Raw genomic sequence first — 6,713 nt, forward strand, 5'->3', positions numbered from 1 at the left:
AGCCTGTTAGTATTTTAGGTAAAGCTGAGTGCAGCCTTTCTTTTGGGCTTTATTCATTTGGTTCAGCTCATATACTGTTCTACTTTGCATGACATTTTTTTTATTTAATTGCTGTAAAAGCACCACCAGTCAACATTCAAAGAATTGACACTATATCGTTTCTGATGATAACTGCAGTATTTAATGTAATACTAATAGTATCTCACTCACTTTGTAATGTCATAATTCCAGTACCGGTATCTGGTGGACAAACTAAATGACCTTATGGCACCTTAACACTGGTCATCGCCCAGATCTCCCAGCTTCTTTAAGGGCATTCAAATGTCTTCTTTGGATGTTAATTGTCATTTATTCTGTTCTCTGTCAACATTCTGAAAATGCTCAGGTACAAGGAGTGCACTGAAAATGAGTGAAAAAAGTGCAGACAATGTCCAAAGAAAAGCCTTCAGAAGGCCTGAAGAACTATGGCTCAAGACCACTTTAAAAATTATGACAAAGTCTGGCTCCTTGGAAGCAAAATGTCCTCAAGACCTTAGCACACCACTGTATTACAGATAGACTCATACCACAGTTGACCGTCTCAGTCTGCTCATTACTGTATACGAGGCAAAGAAACGTCATTAGCCACTTAGGTTGAAATGCAGATTTTGAGTGTTTGACCTGCTCCCTAGGTCTCTTGTGGCTCTTCTTCCTTCACTATGTTGTCTTTCAACTTATCAGCTAAGGAATTACTGTTAGATATCGTGGAGTGAAATGAGACTCGATAGTGAACGCAGCCCACTTTTAACTGAATGAACTGAACTAAATATTCAAAACTGAATGTTCACTACAAGCTACCAGTGCTATAGATTGCCTAAACAGGTAACAATAGCATTGGGGAAATCTTTGTATTTCAAGCCTCTATTTTAACATCTAGGCTCCATTTCGGACTTTGGAGCCACAAGTGACCAAATTTGATAAGTTATCAGCTAAGCTTGGTTAGCGTGCTTCCTTAGATTTCACATGTACTGTCTGTTTTGGTATCCTCCTATTGAAGAGGCCATGTCCCCAATAGTACATAACTTTAAGCCATAATTAAATTTAAATGAGTGAGTACAGTTTTCAAAAAGATGGAATTTAGATATGTTCATTTCTGCTGGAGTTTTTAGCACTTTGCTTCATTTTTTTTTGTCCTGCTTTAGATAAAAAAAAACAAAAAACAAACAAACATTACAAAAGACGTGTAAATACTATTTATACTACTTCTTTTTTTTGCCCGATAGCACTTTTTCATCCAAGTAATGGATGCATTTTTTGTGATAACTATGATCTTTATGCCAAAACAAAAGTTTATTCACAGTGAGAGTTTTTAATGAAAGGCACATGTTTTGGTACTAAAATCGAGAATTTATTAAAATAAGTCCTAAAGCACATTTTGACCTGTTCTGATCACATGTTTTAAATTTCCTCTCACACAAATGATATAAACATGTTGTTGTCCAAACACTCTTAAAGGTTTGCAGGTGGATCACTGGATTGATCTTGACTTTTTAATTTTTTTCTCAGTAACATGAAACATCCAGTGTCGACCATTCCAGTACATTTAGTCCAGCACATAATCAGGCTCACTGGATGCTTTACTTGAGCTCCTGTTATACCTAATGTGAATCACAAGTGTGGAATCCACTGAATCAGCTGTTAACGCACATATGCAGAGATCAAACACTTCAAACATAAGGAACATGTTGGTTCTTCTTGCTTTAATGGGGCTGATGGTAAAAAACGCTTGAAGATTAGTGCAGCATTTGTTGTTGTGGGATCCCTGCTAAGTTCACTTCCCTGACCCCCGAGGCTCCCCTCCCCTGTTGTTCCCCCTCATCTCTGAGGTCTGGTATTCGTGAGAAGACCCCACTCCAACTCTACTCCACCAGCCCCCCCCTTCCTCAGCTGAAAGGCCTTTCTCTCATTAGCATGCCCCTGGGGCTTCTCGGCCTGCTGTTGCCAAACAAACACAGCCAATATCTTCCTCACTGTCTCCTCCTCTGGTCATCTCTCATCATTCATTTTGGCCTGGCCCTGTTATTTTCACGAGTTGTTTCTCATGGTGTCGTCGTCTTGGCTTTAATTTCTCCCTCTTTAAGTTTTTACAGGTCTTTTTTTTCTTTGTGATTTTCTGTTTCTTCAATTTTCACATGCTGTTTCCTCTGTTGTCTCTATCAGCCCAGAGGATGCTTTGCGTCCCCGTGTAGGAAATGTAGACGTGCCTTCCTTTCATGTGTCCTCTTTATGATTTAGAAACCACCAGATGGAGGGAAGAGACCGGTCAGAGGTTGCTAATGTATGCTGCAGGAGCAGAGGGCATATGGTGCAAATCAGAAGATGAAGGGTTTACCCTTGACCACAACACAACCACACAGCATGCACTCTCGCCCTCTCTTGGACTCTGGTCACATGGGAGATTGACAAAGATGACAGTGTGCATATATGCTTTCAGCCTAAGCTATAGTTTTCACCCACAGCTAAAGTAGTGACTTCCACTTTCTTGTTGTCACCAGATAGATTTCCTCCCATTGCTTTTCTTTCTGAGACAGGGATGCCCAGGAGGAGAATTAGGAGTGTGTTCATGGCATGGGCAAAGATTTCTGTGTCATTAGGAGGAAACTTTAATTTAACTGTCGGTTAAGAAACTGTTGATTTATTCAAAGAGAATATATAAAAGTTTTGGTCAAGGAAGGCATGTAGTAAGCTCAAGAAAGTGCTTACCTGACAAGATCTCAAACAAAAGCTGTGATTTACTGTGGAGAGTTGCCTTCACAAGACAGGACACAATTAAACGATGGAACATAGCAGCAAGGCAAGTGAGAGACGGAGATACAGAAGGCAGAGCCATGCAGGAAGGAAAGAGAAGGAGAAACAAGAGTGTCAGGGGGAGAAAGGAAGAGAGAATTTGCTGAAAAAAGAAGAAGAAAAAAACAAACATTTTTGCTGGGTAGAAGAAAAACAACCATGGAAACTCAATCAGACGAAAACCAAGACCAGAGGCAGGACAAAAGAGTTACAAATACAAAGAGCCAGTTCAGTTCTTTTCATTGCTGTGTTTACTGGGGCTTTAACCTTCTCCAGCATGCTTGGTTTCGTTTCAGCTTTTGCTCTTTGGGGGATTTTTAAATTTTAGACCAACATCCATGCTTCACTGTTTTGTTTGAACCAAAGTTTTCAGTTCATTTGCAAAATTGCCTGTGCATGTTGTGTGATCTAATTGGTTTAAATCTGTGGGCTGCTTTCAGCAGACTCCACTCCTGCAGCAGGAGGGACGTTGTGTTGCCGCAGGTCATCATCATGCTAGCGTCACAGGGTGCGTTTGAGTTGTGTTTTCGGGGAGAACTGATGATTAATGAGGCGGATGAGCGGCGAGGACAAAGATAAATGAACCTGACATTAGCAGTGTTACATCAATAGCCTTGAGTAGTTTGTACACTAAAGGGGGAGAGAGAGCGGGTCATTAACTTGCTCATCACCTTCTTGTAGGAATCAACAGGAATCCTTGAATTTTTTGTCACGCTTTGTGAAATAAGACAAGCAATTTAAAAAAAAAAATACAGTCATATGTCTCAGGTTGCTGACAATGTGATGAGGTCAGTAACTTTGCAAGCAGATTCAAATTATCATGTTTTTTTTTTTTTTTTTTTTTGAAACAAGAACTAGCCTTTGCATTTTTTAAAGTATTTTTTGTTGATGCATAGCTTAGCTATTTTAACCCAGTTAAAGAATGAAGAAAAAGAGACTCAAACTGATGACACTACAAATGATATTCTAATAAGATGACAGAGCTTCCCAGAATTCTTTATTTCCCTTATCCCCACATGTACATAAAAAATGATGAGCCTTTACAGTCAGCACTGCCTGTTAGCGTTAATGAACACATCCTATATGTTTGTAAGTCTCCCCTAGCATGTGCAGTCAGGGGAATTGCAATCAGTCTTTAGGTTTCTCTTCTGGGATAAGCACAGTGAGACCACCTCTAACGAATTTCCATGCTCCCTCATCTCTTGAGAATTACCATTATAGCCATTAGAGCAATTTTAACTATCGCTCCACTCAGCAGAGAGTGTGGAAAAATAAGACTCTTTTTCATAAGTGGTGTTTTGGCAGTTTGCCCCAATGGAGCAACAAACAACAATACTTAGCATTAGCTGTAAACAAACACATCTGTTAGCAATGAGCCGAGATTTTTTTTTTCTTTTTTTTAATTGAAACTGGATGGTGTTTTTAATGGAGCTGGAAGCCAGCTTGTTGTTCCGGGAACTGGGAAGAAATTGAGGGTTTGCAAACTGTTCACTATAAATTGTGTGTATCCAAGTATGTTTATATCTGTGTGGGGGTTTTGCTTGTATATCATATGCATACTTTTCTATGTGCATATGATTATGCAGTGCTTGTTTATGCTTGTGCTGTGTTATTCTTTGTTTGGATAGGTGCAACTGTGTTTGTGTCTGGTATGTACCAAATAAAAAGAAAAGTCTTCCAAAACACCGCTCACATGTGGCACACATTTCTCTGTTCAGCTAAAGCAGAAAATAGACATTATTCCACATTTACCAAGCATCCCAGCTAAAGATTTTGATTATGGTTATGTTGGCTTGATGACTGTGGCTGAGGGATCGAGGGTGGCAGTGATGCAGCAAGGTCAGCTGAAGGGGTTAGTGATGACTCAGATCTTAGTGGGCAGTGTGTGGTAACTTCATTGGACAGATAAATCAAGAAATGACTGGTAATGATATTACTCCCTGTATGCCTACTGGTATGTGGTAATTTGATGAAACTAGATTTTGCCCTTTATAATTCCTTAACAAAATTACACCCAAGTTTTCTTTCTCTTCTCATTTATTGTCTTGAGCTACTGCTGGCTATCAAACAAAGGAATGAAATGCTCAAAAAAAGAAGTAAAAAAAACAACCAAGCAAAGAGACAAAATAACAAAACTGACACCTAGTAAATTGTGGTGCTTTTGGACCCCTGGAGGTCTTGGACACAGAAGCAGTTCTACACTTTACTCTCATTAGCCGTATGTCTCTGTCTGTCTTCGCCTCGGTGTGTTATAACTTTAGATTCCAGCTTGCTTTGCAACTCATGTTGGTCTTAATAAGCTATCTCATTCACACGCTGACAATCTGAGATGCTTTTACAAACAGGATCCTCCTGGAGTGTGAAGAGGCTGCTGTGGGCCATTGTGGCTAAGCTGTGTACAGTGCTGGAGGGGCACACAGGATGGAGCTCAGTGGTGAGCTTGTCCTGGGCCTGCAGCCTGTGGGCCGGAAGAGCAAGGCCGTGGTTCAGTGCTATTCTGAATGGCCCCTGAGAGTCCAGTGTGATGGACAGTCTGGGGCTGCACACACTGGCTCTTTGTATCCAGGCTTCTTGGACTCTCGCTTTCTTTTTTCTTTCTTTTCATGTTTTTTTCTGTTTCTCTCACACAATGTCACCCACACAGACACTTTAAAAGAAAAATCACACAAACATCTTTTTCTCCTGTATCCTCGTGATGCAAATGTGTCAAATATAGCTTCTGTTGTAAGGCCAGACTACTACTGCTGTCGCAAAGAGATGGACAATAGAGTGAGAGGAAGTGGTTGGATGCCTAACTAGGAGTATTAGTCAGGGAGTGGGAGCATGTGAAAGTCATCAGAGGAAAAGGGTCCAATGTGATTTTCATTTAAAGTCCTCCACCCAGAGACAGTGGGATCCCTTCATTACAAGCTTGTTGTTTGGAGAGTCACCAGCTTCCTACTGTTATCCCCCGTGGAGGAGGAGGACTTTAGCTAACACAGGGATTTGCAACATCCTGTAACATCCTGTATTCAATGTAATCCCGCACTGTACTCTCAGATAACAATCTATTTTACAATAAGATACACAGATTACAGAACTCTGTAAAGTTTTGTGCGATTCGTTTGTTGGCCTTTGGACTTCTTTCATGGAGTTAGATGCAATGATCCTCTAAACTGTCCAATAACATTAAACAGGAGTTGTTGCTATGAAGAAGTACTACTTCTTGCTCCCAGCCAAGAAATATGCCAGCGTGTAAACCTAACAATAAATCCACAAACTTTTGTTTGTACAGTTGACCAAAACCTCTGAACACCACAACACCGCATCTCCATCATAATCTTGGTTACTAACTAGTGACAGTAAACAAAAGGAAAACAAGTACTTGCTTAACATCTAAAATAGTGAGACTCTTGTTTACTTTGCCCGACTTGTAACATCGACGATGTTACTTCTTGAGAAAGCTTCATAATTGATTTTTCCAGTATCATCGTTTCCTTAGAGATATTTTAGAAATGCTGTTAACATTAACCACCATGAAATGCCTTCTTAATAGATTAAGTGGTTATGTTTCAAAATGCATTTTACTATATATTTAGCATAAATGGCCTTTAAGCAGACTCAGTTTCGAGCCTTTAACCGAGATATATTTTATTTTCCACAGCAGTTCCACATAGTTATCTCAAAATAAAACAATATGAATTCACATTTCCTTAGCACATTTTTTCCCCACGCTGCAGGATGAATTAGGTTTATAATAACAAGTGATTACATAAATCTCCAGTGATGACAAACAGGGATGCTAGCTTGCATGCCATTGGCTTGCATTTTTCAGATAAAAGAAATATCACCAACAATATTTCACCACTAAAACCAGCCTGAACCTTTGACAAAAGGCAGGATAGAGC

General features: G+C 39.8%; 1 protein-coding gene across 2 annotated transcripts in view; it reads left to right on the top strand.

Moving 5' to 3' along the window:
- gpm6bb (glycoprotein M6Bb) overlaps window positions 1–6,713 on the top strand; it is a 29,353-nt gene that overhangs the window by 12,058 nt on the left and 10,582 nt on the right. The gene's annotated exons all lie outside the window — the stretch shown is intronic.

Source organism: Neolamprologus multifasciatus, chromosome 16 (genome assembly GCF_963576455.1).
Source record: "Neolamprologus multifasciatus chromosome 16, fNeoMul1.2, whole genome shotgun sequence".
Classification (NCBI taxonomy): Eukaryota; Metazoa; Chordata; class Actinopteri; order Cichliformes; family Cichlidae; genus Neolamprologus; species Neolamprologus multifasciatus.